This window comes from Camelus bactrianus, chromosome 13 (assembly GCF_048773025.1).
Source record: "Camelus bactrianus isolate YW-2024 breed Bactrian camel chromosome 13, ASM4877302v1, whole genome shotgun sequence".
Classification (NCBI taxonomy): Eukaryota; Metazoa; Chordata; class Mammalia; order Artiodactyla; family Camelidae; genus Camelus; species Camelus bactrianus.
In genome coordinates, this window is record NC_133551.1 from 52,465,704 (window position 1) to 52,481,370 (window position 15,667).

The 15,667-nt window shown below is 48.9% G+C and overlaps 1 long non-coding RNA gene across 1 annotated transcript in view; it reads right to left on the reverse strand.

Moving 5' to 3' along the window:
* Window positions 1-1,193: 1,193 nt before the first annotated feature.
* LOC123618277 (uncharacterized) overlaps window positions 1,194-15,667 on the reverse strand; it is a 67,479-nt gene continuing 53,005 nt past the window's right edge. Inside the window, exon 5 of the long non-coding RNA XR_012511338.1 lies at window positions 1,194-15,305. This is a non-coding gene — a long non-coding RNA (uncharacterized LOC123618277). The remainder of the gene's footprint in view (window positions 15,306-15,667) is intronic.

The window sequence follows — 15,667 nt, forward strand, 5'->3', positions numbered from 1 at the left end:
TATTTGTCTTTCTCTGTTTGACTTATTTCACTTAGCATAATGCTCTCCAAGTCCATCCATGTTGCTACAAATGAAAATTTTTTGTTCTTTTTTATGGCTGAGTAGTATTCCAGTGTGTGTGTGTGTGTGTGTGTGTGTGTGTGTGTGTGTGTGTACACATACATACCACATCTTCTTTATTCATTCATCTGTTGATGGACACTTTGGTTTCTTCTATATGTTGGCAATTGTAAATAACACTGCTATGAACATTAGGATACATGTATCTTTTCAAATTAGTATTTTTGTTTTTTGGGGATATATGCCCAGGAGTGGAATTGCTGGGTCATCTGATAGTTCAATTTTTAGTGTTTTGAGAAACCGTCATGCTGTTTTCCACGGTGGCTGCACCAATTTACATTCCCACCAGCAGCGCACAAGGTGAAGGAACTACTTTAAAGGTGGGTAAGACCCAGACCGGCCCCCAGGTCTGGTCTGTACCACCGTGTTTCTTCAGAGCCCTGAGGCACCCAGACCATCCAGCAGACATTGGTGGCACTCCTGAGGGCTGAACACTGCTCTAGAAGGGCAGGCAAAGATGGTTCAGACCCAGTCCCAGCTTCTGGGAGTTCTTGCCAGGTCAGGTAGACACATTCCAGCCACACCCTGTTGCCCACTCTTCCCCAGCGCACCAGGGACATCCTCCATGCTCGGCTCTGCCTGTGCTGCTCCCCGGGCCTGAGGCCCACCCCATGCCCCTCCCCCAGCTGAGCCTCCCTCAACCTCCCAGCGCCCAGCTGGACTACCTACCTTAGTGAGAATACCCTTACTCCCATAGAGAGTCCCAGTTGAGTGTAAGCCTCCACGAAAGACTACCTTGGCTTTGGACATACTTGCAGCCATGGTGCATGGAGATAAAAGGTGGAGAATGCCAAGGAACAGGTAGCCTTGGCCTCTGGCTGGCCCATGAGGATACGCGGTTGACTCACAGGCTGGGTCAGGAATCAGCACAGGGGTGCTTCCTCCTGGGCTGGCTGCCCTTAGTAGGAGGACAATGGGGCAGGTTTCCTCCTGAGCATCCCCACTGCCTTGCTAATAAAGTGATGCTACAGTCACCCTCATCCAGAGCTACAGGAGCATGGTAACCTTTGATTGCCTGAGTTGGTAGACAGCCACTCCTATGCTTTGGGACTCTCCAAGTGACAAGCAGTTCATTCATTCAACAAAAATTTATTGAGCACCGTTCCAGACGGCAGAAACACAAAAAAATCCCTGCTCTCAAGGAGCTTACATTCTCTTAGGGAGAGACAAGCAATATAGAAAATAAAGTTAAAAGTATGGTATGGTACACTAGAAGGTGATAAGTACCATAGTTTAAAAAATAAATCAGAAAGAGCAGGATGTTACTCATGGGGAAAGTGACATTTGAGTAAAGAACTGAAAGGATCAACAGAGGGAGCCAGGGGGATATCTGGGGGAAGAGTGTTCCAGCAACGGACATGGCACATGCAAAGGTCCTGAGGCAGGAATGTGGCTGACACTCTGGAACAGCCAGGATAGAAGGGTGGTTGGAAGGACGTGAGATGGGGGAGAACAGCAGAAACAGTGACAGATGGAGAGGTTGATCCTGTGGGACCTTGAGGCGGCTGTGATGACTTTGGCTTTGACTCCAGGTGAGATGGAAGCCACGGAGGTTTTGAGGAGTTATGTGATGTGGCTTAAATGTTCACAGGACCACTGTGGCTGCAGTGTAGAGAACAGACCACTGGGGAGTTGGGGAGAGATGATGGTGCCCAGCCACATGCTGTGGCAGTGGAGGTGAAGGGAAGTGGTTAGATTCTGGGTGTATTCTGAAGAAGGAACAATACACCAGGCATTGCCCCTGGTCCTGTGCACCATTTTCTCTTGTCCTTACAATCATCCTGTTTAGAATGGCCTTTATCCCCATTGCACAGATAGGAAAATTGAGGTTCAGAAAGGTCACACAGCCAGTGAGAGATTCGACCCAGGCTGATCCAAGCCTAAACCCAAGTTCTTCACACTCCAGTTCAGTGCCTGCCTGGTCAGGATTCCAACAAAGAGAACACCTAGCCATGGACCCCCAGAGAAGGGAACAAAATCACGACACTTACCAGCTGAAAACGCCATGCTGATTTGGAATTGTCCATGACACATTACCTTGACATGCCTTTTCTTTCCATTTCAGCTCCAGTGAAACTTATTGGTATTAAGCATTTTTATTTTAACTTATTTATATTTATTCCAATTTTTCATCTATCTTTTTATTTTCAACTCCACCCAAAATCATCAGTGAAGGAAGAAGTCCATAAGAAGAGGGAAGTCCTTTGGTAATTGCAAGATATGAGCTGGGGCACCTTGTTTCTTACCAGAATCATCCATCCGCACTTATGTTCCAAGCACTGCTGTGGGCCAGGGAACCCAAGGCAGACAGGGATGACTCTGACCCAGTCCCTGCAGGACAGAATAGAAGAGACATTAACAGCCAGCATAGGAGAGGAACCATATCAGGGTGAGGCGGCCTAGCAAGGACCCAGGTAACTGAACAGGGAGGTCCAGCCAGGGGAGAATGGAATCTGAACACAGACAGGAGGGAGAGCAGCCCCAAGTTCAATCCCAGAAAAGGTCTAGCAATGGCAGAAGGGACCATCGACAGACATTTGAATTTAGGCAGAGGTGCTCCGAAGCCCAGGCCAGCATGTCTTCCAGGAGGTAGTGGGGCCACCCTTTACCAGCACTGGGGGAAAGCTGGGAGGTGACTCCTCCAGAGGGAAGGAGGAAAAGTCATGGATTCTCACTCGGATCTACTGCTGGGGTGATTATTAAAATGCAGTGGGGGATGCAGTGACTTTAATTTAAAGAGCCCCAGGAGCATGTGGGGCCCTGGGGCTGAGTCCACGTTGGGGATGGGAGTGGGGAGCCCCTCTCTAGAGGGTGAAGTGGGGCTCTAAGTCTCATCTGTCACCTCCAGAGCTGTCCAAGTCCAGGTCTCTTCAAGTGAATGTGAAAAAGGAAGGAAAGAAAGAGGGAGAGAAAAAAATGGAGAAAGGAAGGGGAATGGGAAGAAAGAATAGAAAAAGGGAAGGAGACAAGATAAGGAAAAGGAGAAGGGGGAAATAGACCAGTCCCAAAGGGCAGGCAGGTCCTTCTCCAGAAGTACCAAGCCCTGATCTGGCCCAGGGCAGCACCCTGGGAAATGGAGAGAAAAGCTTCCCTTCAAACATAGCAAAGGCACACGGATGTCCAGGAGGCTCCAGCCACAGGACAAGGACCAAAGCAATGACCTGGAACTGCTGCGGCCATGCAGAAGATTCCACCATGCTCACCTTGACACAGCTGCGCCTGCATCCTGAGGTAGATACCAGCATCCTCATAGGTGGATGTGCACACCCAGAAAGGCACCAGCAATATGGGCACAGCCACAGAGACACTCACTGATGCACGGACGTGGGCAGGTTTCAGATGTGCACAACATACAGAGAGGCACAAGGCACTGGGAAAAACACACGTGGGGTACAGTGATGCTTACGTGGATGCCAACAGAAAGACGCAGACCCATGTCCACAGACACTGGCAGAGGTGGCCAGACGTGCACCAAATGGGCACATGTGATACTGATACTGATATTAAGTTATACACAAAAGGACAGATACAGGCAGAAACGGACAGACACATACACGAATACCAACAAATGCGTTCACACAAGTTCACTTATACACACGTGCAGGCACATGTACACAGGGGCACACTGACACGCAGACACACGTTGACACTGGTGTGCACAACTACACACACACATGCACTTAATACTTGTACTGATGGACGATACATATACACACACATTGATAAGGACGCATGCTCCCAGAAGCATCCTCAGATACAGGTACATGCACAGAGGCACACTCAGACACTGGCCGACATGCTCAGGCATTGCCAGCAGCCAGTCACACACATACACACGCACGCACACACGTACCCCTGAGCCGGCTGTCCTCAAGCCAGGTCCCCTCCTGCCCAGCTCCTGCCAGCTGCCAGCGCTCAGGCTCTCCCAGTATCCCTTCGTCCTCCCATTGGCCTTGGTCCAGGCTTCAGGCTCCGGGATGGCAACTGCCCCATTCTCCCAGGTGCCAACTCAGCCAAATTTCACACCCAGAAGTGGAGCAAGGCCAGTGGGACCTGTTAAGGCTGGCCCGCTTGGGGCATCAGCGCGGGAGTGGTGGGAGGGAGCCAGGAGCCTGTAGTGGCAGAGGGAGGGGCAGCCCCAGCCGCCGTGCAGGCCTGTCTGGCAAGGCTGCCAGCTTCTTCTTTTCCGGGTCATCTGCCCTCGGCAGGCCTCAGGCTCCTCACCTCTGAAATGGGACAATATGCCTATTCCTCTGACGTCAATTAAAAACCCATCACCTCCCAGATGACAAAAGGATTTTGCCTAACCTTCCTCTGTTTCATCTTTACAATAACCTCAAGAAAAAGGTGTTATTTTCCCTGTTTTATACCAGGAAGCTGAGCTCTGGAAGGGTAACTCACTTAAGGGAGCAGGCAGCACCAGAACCCTGGTTCCTGCTGTAAATTCCGCATCTTTCGTGGTCAATAAATACACAGCCCATGAGCCACCAACATCCAAATACTTGCTCACAGCAGACATCACTCATTGATTGTAGTCTCTCTTTTGGTGATTCCAGGCTTGGACTTGACACCACTCCGGGCAGCCACTCATAACTGGCCAGAGCTGGTACCCAGGATGAAACCTACTGCCGTCCTGTCACTATATCTAATTCTTCAAACTCAGAGGGTGGATTTGAAGATTAAATGAAATCAACGGCAGAAAGTGCTTTGAAGGAGCACCAGTGGCGTGCCTATCCGAGGAGTTTCAGCACAGTTTCCAAAGGCTCTTTATATCCAGATTCTCCTGAGACTCGCTACTCTGGGCTGGACGGTTAGAGACAAGACAGGCACTATCTTAGCTCCATTTCACAGAGCAAGAGACTGAGGCTTGGGCCAAGTGAGTCCACAGCTAAGAGTCAGAGGTAGGACTGGTGTTCAAGCATCTTCTGTTTTAATGCTCTTTGAATGTCCACAGCCCAAGCCAGACAGGACAGGCCAGAGTGTGGGGGCCAGGGGAAGCCAGGGCCAGGGCAGGATGGGGTGGGGAGGCAGCAGGAGGACCCAGTCTCCTCCTAGCAGAAAGTCATCGACCCTACAACGAATTGGTTCAGAGTGCTTCCTTTGACCCTAATTAGCTATTTGTCATGTCTCCATTTGCATACCAGAAAAGATGCAAATTTGCATATTTGTAAATGAGGCCGGGCCTGGATGTGGGTCTGGAAGAGCTTGGCAGTTGCTGGCAGGCAGGGAGGCAGCTGGCTCTTGCCACCGAAGCAGGGGCCGATGAACGAAGGAGATTTGGAAGACAGCTCTTTGGCTTGGGGCTACAAGGTGCTTACCAAGGGGGTCAGACAGGATGGCCCACCTCGCTCCCTCCCCAGGGCTGAGTGGTGGGCAAGGAGAATGGGGGAGCCTAATGCTGCTATTTTGATTAGATGAGACAAAGGGGGGGGGAATATAAAGTAATTTCAGGACGCTCTGTGCTGGGAAGCCTTCTGTGCCCGTCCTTGGATAGGATCTGTAACACTTGCTGAGGGGGGTGGCGGGGGACGTCCCCCTCCACCTCGCGTCCCCCTCCACCTCGATGGAGACGAAAAGGTTTGGGAGGGAATAGGGGTTGGGGGAATTGCCTCCTAACACGAACTCTATCTCTCCCCCAGGCTCTCAGAGGCACACGTACACACACGCACACCTACCAGTCACGCATACACGCGTGCACACACACACACAAGCCTCGGCCCCTCCAAGAGCTCCATCACCCACAACCCTCCCAGACCCACAGAGATACACACGCAGCTCTAACAGGAGAGGCACGTTCACACATGTACACATTCCCAGACTTCCCGCCACACACACATTCACGCCCTTACACATACAGACACACACTCAAACACTTGCACATAGATGTAGGCATACAGACTCACTTAAGCTGTGCGTAAATATTGACACACACACACACACACACAAGCCGTACACGAGCATATCCTTGCTGAGGCCAAATTCCCTGGCAAATACTGGAAATTCTGACCCCTTTGCCAGAGTTTCTGGGGCCTCTTGAGGAAGAGACAAAGGAAGCCAGGTAGCCATCCTTCTCAGTAAGGGAGCAGGTGTGTCCCCAGGGAATTGGACCTGAGTCAGCACCCACTCCCTCTAGGAAAGCTGTGATGAGCAAACGCCCCACTGCCTTCCGGGCTTTGGTCTGGGGCTTGGAGCGGGGTCCGGGTGTGCCTTGATAAACAGGGGGGCACAGGAGGCAGGGGACGGGGGTCAGTGATGCACTGGTGGGGCCCGGCCTGTGCAATGAGCAGAAAAGCCTCAATCAGTGCCTCGGAATGTCTGTGTTGACCTCGGGGGCCAGTGTGGAATGAGGTAAAACAGGCTGCTGCCCCTGCCAGCGTGAGGGTCCCAAGAAGGAAGCCCTGGACCCAGAAGCATCCCAGGAGCTGGGGCCCAGGTGCTGGACCCCTAGGCCCAAGGTCAGGGACCCAATCCCTCAACCACTGCTCCCACTCCCAGCACCTCCTCCCCTCAAGCCTGCACCTCAAAAGGCAAGCTCAAGAACTCCGTATTTGTAAATTAAATATAGCTGCACTCCAGCTTTCCAAAGAGCTGGGAAGGAGAGAAGGAGAGAGAAAAAGAGAGGGGAAGAGAAGAAAAGCAGCCGCCCTCAGGGAAGTCTGGCTGGTACAGATTGCCTGAGTCATGAATATTCATCTGGCGAATGAGGAGAGCGGGAGTTTGCATAACAGCTCCACCCACCCAACTGAAAGAAATGTCACCGCCTTTGCCAATAAAGTGCCAAAGGAAGCCGGTGGAGGCTGCCAGCCAGACGGTGCCAAACTGCTGACTTCCACTCCCAGGCGTGGAGAAAGCACATTGTTTCCGGCCCAAGGAGCCGCCACTTGGGGCTGGGGGAATGGAGCTGGCAGCTGGGAGAGAACCAGGAAGAAAAGTTTCGCTTGCCACCCACGGGAAGCCTGGTGGGCAGAGCACCTGGGCCACAGCCCTCCCTGGGGACCCTGTGAGGAGAGGCTCGAACCCCACTGATCCAGGGTGTCCACTCTGACCAACCAACCAGACCCGGGTCTCCATGGCAGCATCCTGGTTGGCTCCCAGCTGAGAACTCCATGCTTGAGACTCCCTAAAAGAAATCTCAAGAGGGTCCTCATGAGTCCTGGATGGTTACTAGAGACCAGGAGGCAAGGGGTCAAATTGGATGTGAGCCTAGGGCCCAGAAGTCCACAGTAACCTTGACCCCATTTTGCAGAAGGAAACACGCCAACGGCAGGTGACTCTGCCCTCCCTGGGTCACACTCCCTTCTAAGGCCCAAACTGCTGTCTCTTTTTCCAAGAAGTCTTCTCTGATCCCTTTCCCCAGGACAGAATCCATCTCTCCATCCTCAGTACCCTCAATTCTGAAAGCTTGCCTTAATACCAACCCTTTCCTTTCCGTGTTTCCTCCCCAGGGCTGTGAGCTCTGAGGGCAGCATGGAGGTGGACCCATCTGCCTCAGTGTCCCAGCTCAGCAAGAGATTCAGAGAAGGCACTGGAGCAATTAGTTGATGATTAGCTGTTTTCTGCCGTCCATTCCCATCCCCACACCTGGCCCTGGCCCTGGCTCCTTCCTGCTGCCCTGAGTCATGCTTGTCGTGTCCCTGGGAGGTGACGCATCCTGTACCGGCCGCTCAGTCTGGGCCCACTGGGATCAGGACAGGTGCTGAGCAGAAGACCTCCCATCCTCATGCCCTGCTCCCTGCGGCATCCCAGCCCATCCTCATGGGGGTGCTCACTCAGGGGTGTTACAAACCCGCCTCTGCCCGCCAGTCTGCCGCAGCTGGCTCCCTCCAGTAATTACCTAAATGAATGGAAGAAGCAGTGCTGGAGAGAGGATGTTCTCTTAGTACAGAAAAGCAATTAGGGCTGTGGGCGTCTCCAGCTGCCGCTCCTGTTTTGTAAAGTTTGGGATGTGTATTTGGGGCTTAATGAGGATATTTATGTGTTCACATCTTACCTTCACAGACTGTTCATTTCAAGTGTCCCAAGTAATCTTCAGCTGGGTACGCAGCAATATGAGCCAGGCAACAGGCTCCAAGGGAGCAGTCCCACCTCTGGGTAGCAGAAGGGCCCCTTCGCCGGGCTCATGGAATCCCAGAAATCAATGATGACACCCACTGGAGCCTGGCTGTCTTCTGCAGCATCCCTGACAGGTCCACACTCTGCTTGAGGCCTCTGGAGACTGGAATTCCTCCACTGCCTCTTCCATGGTTAAAACATCTGCGGTTGTTGCCAACTTCTTCCTTGAAAGGAGCCAAAATTGGCCTCTTTGCAATGTCCTCGCACTGGCCCAAACACTGTCCTGGGGACCACACAGGACATGTCACTCCCACTGCCCCAGGGCAGCAACTAGTCCTGCAGCGGGTAAATTGGTGTTAAGTTGAAGACGTTTCTGTGATCGATCGAGTCTGGCAGAAATCTACCTTAAAGTTCCTTCAGTGCAGGACTTCTCAGAGCCTTTACCGTGCTCACAGGCCCTGGGCAGGGGTGCTGCATTTCGTGAACATATTTGCTCACAGAACTCTTTTCTGTGGAACAACCTCAGGAAACTAGAATTCCAAGGAGCACATTTTAGGAAACAATTGCTTCTTCAGATTAACAGCAAACGTCTAATTCCTTGGCTTGAGCTCCCTCAAGCATTGCATTTCTCCTAGATCGAGCGTAAAGCCTGGGTCCCCCCACAACCAATCCTGGGCATTTCCTATAAGTGAGCTCTGCCCATGTGGCTGTCTGTGTTCCTCTGCTGCTGCAGGCAAGCCTTGGCCACCGAGAGTCCAGAAGAGACTTTACCTCTTAAATCTAGGACCGAGTGCTCCCATCGGAGCCATCAAAACACCACTGGAGGCACAGCAGCTGAATCACACCAAATGTCTTCCCTAAAAGTCCTCCCAGTAAGCCACAATGGAAGCCCAACTCCTCATCCTGTCCTCCGGCCTCACAGCTGGGACCCACAGGCAGGCCCCCTCTATGCCAGGTGTTCCAGACAGTGGGGTCCCTGCTATGCCTTCCCTGGACAGCCAGATGGTGGGCCATGGTGGGCTCCCAAATATCTGTGCACCAACCAGTAATTCACACACAGTCGGGCTTCTTCACAGCATCACCCAGAGCATAAATGTGTTCTAGCAGCTGGTCATCCCGGCCTCACAGACAGAGCACTCTGACCACCCTGGGCTCCCGACCCGGAAGTATCCCTGGGCTGAAGCCGTAATCCACACACCTGCACTGGAGGCCCTGGCTGCCTCAGGCCTCCTCTCTCCAGCACCTTGAATCACCCCCTCCATGTCTGCCTGCCATCCCATCACTTTCCAAGTATGTGTTCAAGCCCAGGCACGAAAAAGAGGTTCATTTCCTTGGCCAAGTCCAGTTGATTGCTAGTGGCTCCCTGGCCCGGATGTTGGGAGAAAGAATCTGAGGCTTCATCTGGGCTCGGCAGAATGATTAGTGATGCCTGCCTGTGCTGGGGGATGGGCAGGAGGCACACGTGCTGCTTATCGCCATCCCTGATCAAGGCTCTGTCCCTGTCCCTTGAGTCTGTTCTTCCAAGCCATCACCCTCCTTCCTCCCATCACAAACTCTCCTCCGGTCCCACACACACCATGAATGGCCCCATTCTCCCACCAAAGTGGCTCTTTCCAAGCTCACCAAACTCCTATCTGTCAAGCCCTGTGCCCTCTCCTTGATGTCAGTGCCGTTGCAGTCTTAGATATGGTTGATCTTTCTCTGGAAATTCACTCCTGCCCCCATGGAATTCAGAGGCACTTTGTGCCCCTGGTAGCCCCTTCCTGATGACTCATCCTGTCTCTTCTCCCGACTCACCAACGTGGCCATGTTCCAGGGCCTGATTTTCAGCCCTTTTTGCTCCTCAGATGCACACACTCCCTCGCTCCAAGATCTCATCTACAGTTCTGTCCTTGGGGAAGAGACCACCCCCCTTCGCCTCTGCAGCCTCCTAGCCCACCAGCCACTGCCATGAGCTAAAGCCCTGAGAACCCAGTACCTCCTCCTCCCTCCAGAATCAGCTCCTGCCCTGGGCTTCCCTCCCCGCCTGACCTTCCAGGCTCCAGGATCACACTTCGGGCTTGCGTCTTGAGTCCTTCTCCACAGCCATGAAATCACACGTGCTGATTCCTCCTGTTTAATATTTACCTAATTTCCAAACTGAAAATAGCTTTATTATGTGTTCTGATGGAAAAGCAGGTTATATCCTCATTATTGAAAAGAAAAAATCAAACCCACACTTAAAAGTATGAAAAAGAAAGTTTAAAAATCTCTCAAAATCCTCCCTCCCAGATATAACCACTCCAAGCATTTTGGTGAACAGGCTTTCAGACATATCCCTATGCATATATACGCACAGAGATCTATGTATATAATTTTATAGACGAGGGATTGTATTATACATACTGTTCTCGCTGACACCTGCTTTTTCTCTCTCAACAATATGTCCCAGACATCTTTCTATGTCAATAAATAGAGCTCTGCAAAATTATTGTAATTACTTCATAGTATTCCACTACATGTATGTAGCGCACTTTATTTAGCTGGGTCTCTATTGATGCTTTAGAATGTTGTCAAGATTTTACTCTCATAAACAGTGTTGTGAGAAATAGCCGTGTGCCTAACTCTTTGCTCCTTTCTGCAATTATCTTCTAAGAAGAACATCCCACAAATGAGGTTGCTGTGATAAGGGTAGGCTATTTCTAATTGTGCCACTCTGCCCTTCAGAAAACTTACAATGACTTTCCAACAACAGTGCTCAAGCATCTGTCTGTCCACAGCCTTGCCAGCCCTGGGTTTTAACATTTGGCCAAATCAGAAGGCAAATAACACTCTTTTTTTTTTTTTTTTTTTTGACATCACTTACATTACCTATGTGAGTAAATGGCAATCTTTTTACGTTTTTCAATCATTTGTAATCATTTTCTTTGTGAATTGCCTGTTCCCGTCCTTTACTCATTTGTCTAATGAGATATCTACCTCTTAGTGAGTTGTAAGAGTGCTTTGTACATTTGAGATCAGATTGAACTTTTTTTTTCTGAGATCAGATTAAATTTTGTCTAAGGCAGATGTTTTCCCTTTTCTTTTTTTTTTGTTTTTGTTTTTGTTTTTGTTTTTACTTTTCTTCTAATGATCTTTGAGGTACTTAAATTTTTAATTTTCTAAATCCTAATTTGCCGATATTTTCTTTTATGATTTCTGGATATCATGTCATGCTTAGACAGACCTTCCCCATCTTAAAATGACCAAAATATTCATTCATATTTGTATTTCTGTGCTCTTCATGGCTTGATCTCATTGGACTGAGGTAGAAAACTATCTTGTGTCATAAATTGCTGACCTGTTTTCCCAACACCATTTATAAAATAGCCCACATTTTCCCGACTCCATTGAAACATTAGCAGACATAAAATTCCCTTAAATACTTGGATCCATTTCTGGACTCTGTTCTGTCCCAATGATCTGTGGTTCTTACAGAAGAAATTTTCATTATTGGCCTTTATAAAATGTTTTAATACCTGATAGAGTAAATATTTATCATTTTTCTTTTTCAGAATTTTTCTGACTACGTTCATTTTTTATTCTTCCAGATTAGCTTTATAATCATTTTTGTCAAATTTTTTAAAATCCTGTTAGGGTCTTGACCGACCTATTTTAATTTTGTACATTCACTTAAGGAGAATTGGCCTTATAGTATTAAATCTTTTCGTCCAAGAACTAAGCATATGTCATATTTATTCAAGCCCCTTTTGTAGCCCTCAGAAGAGTTTTGTGGGTTTCTTCATGTAAATTCTATACGTTTCTCGTAAAGTTTATTTCCAGCTACTTTTGTGATTGTTTTCTTCTTGACACTGTCAATGAGGCCTTTTATTTGACCTTCTAGAGGGTCATTTTATAACCAGAAAAGCTATCAGTTTCTGTATATATTGTTTTGTAACAGGTTATTTTACTAAATTCTTTATTTTTTCCAATTTCTTTTAGGAAATTGGCTTGGATTTTCCAGATAATCATTGAATCTGTCAACTATGACTATTTTTTTTCTCCTCCCTCAATATTGACTATTTCATCTTCTTGTCTAATTACAATGTCTAGCACTTTAGGAAAAGCGTTTTTTTAAGATATGGATAACAACTATCGTGGTTTACTTTCTGGATCTAATAAGAATATATTTAGGGTTTCATCAGCCTAACGTCGCTTGCTCCATCTTTTGCAGCCCCTTGACCACTCTCCTGGCCTGGTCGGTATTGGTCACCTGTGCTATCACAAACATGAGGAATAAGGGGACAGGGTTTGAAGTCAGATGACCAGTGTTCAAGTCCTCACTATCATTTAGTATCTATACGATCAAATGGCATTACTCCTCAAGATCTTTGAAATGCCATTTAAAAGGAAAAAAAAAAACGGAGCTGTTGCTATAAGGGTTAAGTGAGATAATACAAACACTATGTGCAATATCAGTAAATGATAATATTTTTTCAAGTCTCAGGCCCCAGCTTCTCCTTCCAATCCAACTTATATTCCACTCTTATGTTTATCTTCCCAAGATACCACCGTGTTCGCATCACTCTATGCCTCCCCCTCCACTGCTTGCAAATCTTCAGTTATTCCTTATTGCCAACAGAATCAAGTCCAAATTCTTAAACTTGCATCTAAGTCCTTCCATCATTCAATTGCAAACTTCCTTCCAGTCTTATTTCCTATAGCCCCCTACCACCCCCGCCCATCACACACCACTGCCCACACTTTACTCCAGCCTAAATGTTCTCCTCATTAACCGCTGCCTAATACCAAGCTGGTTCTCACTCCCAGCTCAGTTCCCTCCATCAGCCCATGTATCAGCTTTGAGTTGCAATAAATATAAAAATGAAATCCAAACTGGTTTAAAAAGTGTATTTATTAGCACTTAACTGAATAGTCCAGATGCCACAGGCTTCAGGCTCAGTTTGATCAAGGCTGGAATGCCACTTTTCTGTGATTTTCCAGGCTCTTTCCACCTCTCTATGTTGACAGGAGTCTCAGGTTGTGTTCCTAGTCACCAAAGGCCTACCAGGAACTAGGACTACATCCTTTCTCATTTGAATCCAGATAAAAAGAAATTAGATGTCTTTTCCAGCCATCTAGCAAAAGTTTTGAGCTTCTGCCTGATTGAGCCAACCAAAACCATTCCCTATGACCAGAGGGATGTGTGTACTGATTGGTTTACAGCCAGCCAATGTGCCAAGGTTGGGGAGGGAGTGGCTTATCTTGACCGGCTAAACCAACCAGGACCCAGCTCCAGACACGCACACTGTTGGAGGTGGATGGGGTGTTGATGATCTTGAACACACTACAGCCCTTTCCCCTTCACTTTCCTGGGACTTAGTCCTCCTTTAAGACTCAAGTCAAGCCCCAGAACTCTGATATTGTTCCCCCTCCGTTTTAGCTTCCAGGGCCCTCACTCTCTCCTCAATACATGGTAACCACAGCCATATTTAATTTATTTATATAGTCATTTGTCTATTTTTCCCAGTTAGCAGTGACAGAACTCACTAAAGCCTACAAAATGCTTTATACAACCTAGTTCTTTTGATCTTCACAATAATCCTCTGGGTTTCAGAGAGGTTAAGTGACTTGCCCTACATCACACAGCCAGAGATGACATTGCCCCCAGAGGCCTCTACAGCAAGTTCTCTCTTGCTGTCACTCTCTCTCACACATACACACACACACGCACACACACATGCTCGCGCACACACACACCCCACATTCCCTTCTTCACTCCCCAACTCAAACCTGACCTGGAGATGCAGAAACCCCCCAGGCACTACCTCCTTCTTCCCATTCACCTGAATTTCCAGAGCTCTGAGACTTCCTGCAAGAAGTACAGAGAAAGTTTCCTGCCAGACAGCAGTTTCTAAGATTTGTGTGACAAGGCCGGGTAAAATTCAAATGACTCTGGGTGATTTAATCTGCTCGGGGCTGGGTGGTAAATCAGTGCAGCCCTGACTGCCACAGCCGCCCCAGAAACCTACGATCCGAGCTGATGAGAGGAGTTTATCTGCAGATCTGCAGGTGAGGGCCCGGCAAGCGTGAACCGTGGCCCCGGGGAGTTCCCCTCCACTGCACTCGGAATACATTTGGAAGGTCCTACAGCCCACAGCCTCTCCCGGCCTACATGTTCCACCAGAAAACATCTTTCCCAAGGACGCGGCCCCAGTTTCTCCTTCCCCCACCTCCCCTGGTCAGAGCTGGTACCCAAGTCCACACCGGACCCTTCGGGGGAAGGCGACTGGCACTGGTGAAACTGCCGTCTCGGTGCCAGGTCCTTGCTCACCCACACACCCATGACCTCATCTCATCTTCACAACAACTTAATGAGGGAGGCATGTCCATCCTCAGTTTACAGGTGACTTAATTGAGGCTCAGAGCCATTAAATAACTTGCCCAGGGTTATTACATAGCTAGCAGGATGCAGAGCCAAGATCCAAACCTAGATTCATAAGACTCCAAAATCCTCATCCTTTTGACTCCACCCCTCTGTGACTCCAAGGGGAGTAAGAAGATGGCAGCTTCCATCAGAACCACCTTGTCTGTGAAGAGGGAGAAGGCTCTGACTGAAGGGGAGTTGTCATCCCCAGCAAGGGAAACAGTAGAATTTCCTAAAAAAAGGAAATGTCAAAGGAGAAGGTAATCACACTTATGACACCTACTGTGTGCCAAGCATGTGCCTGGGGCTCAACACCCATCACCATACCCATAACTCTGTAAGCAGCAGTATGCTGGTTAAATATTTATCAACCAAGATCTGGAAGAAAAGAAAGACCCCTGATTTGTAGTATTTGTCAATTTCTGTGGTGTAAATATCCCCTCCGTGGTCAGCTTTGAGCTACCAGCGGGATGTCACTGAACACAGAGTTGGGAAGGGACGTCCTCAATCAGTTCTACAAGCCAGTAGGAACCCACTCCAAAACATCACTGCCTGGGAAAGAGGTTTTATGAGACCCACTTAATAGATGAGACCATACAAAAAGATGCTCAGCCTAAAATTTATTTCTGTACAATTTTCTAAAGTCCACATTCTCTCCACAGCTCCAGATTCCCTGAACCAGAGGTGATGCAGGGAACTATAGTCACCGATCTCTACTCTCTGGAGGAGGGTAGGCTCCTACGAGGTCCTAAAGGGCAGAAGAAGACCAGTGGGTAAATGTTCAGCAGATGGAGTCGCGGCATAAGGAAGAACTTTCTGAATGCTCCTCTAGACTGACAGCTCCAGGAAGGCAGCATCCACCTGGTACACAGGAGATGCTCAATATGAATAAGTGAATAAACGAGTGAGGGAGGGAATGAAAAAGCCATTCCTTGCATGTTCCATGGATGCCTCAAACTCACCAAGTCCAAAACCAAATTCATCCTCCTTCCCAAGATGCTATCCCTCCTCCGGTGTTTCCCGTCTCAGTGAGTATCAACAAGCTGGAAATCTGGGGTCCCTGACTCTCCCTCTTCCTCACTCCACACCCAATCAATCGGCAAGTGCTCG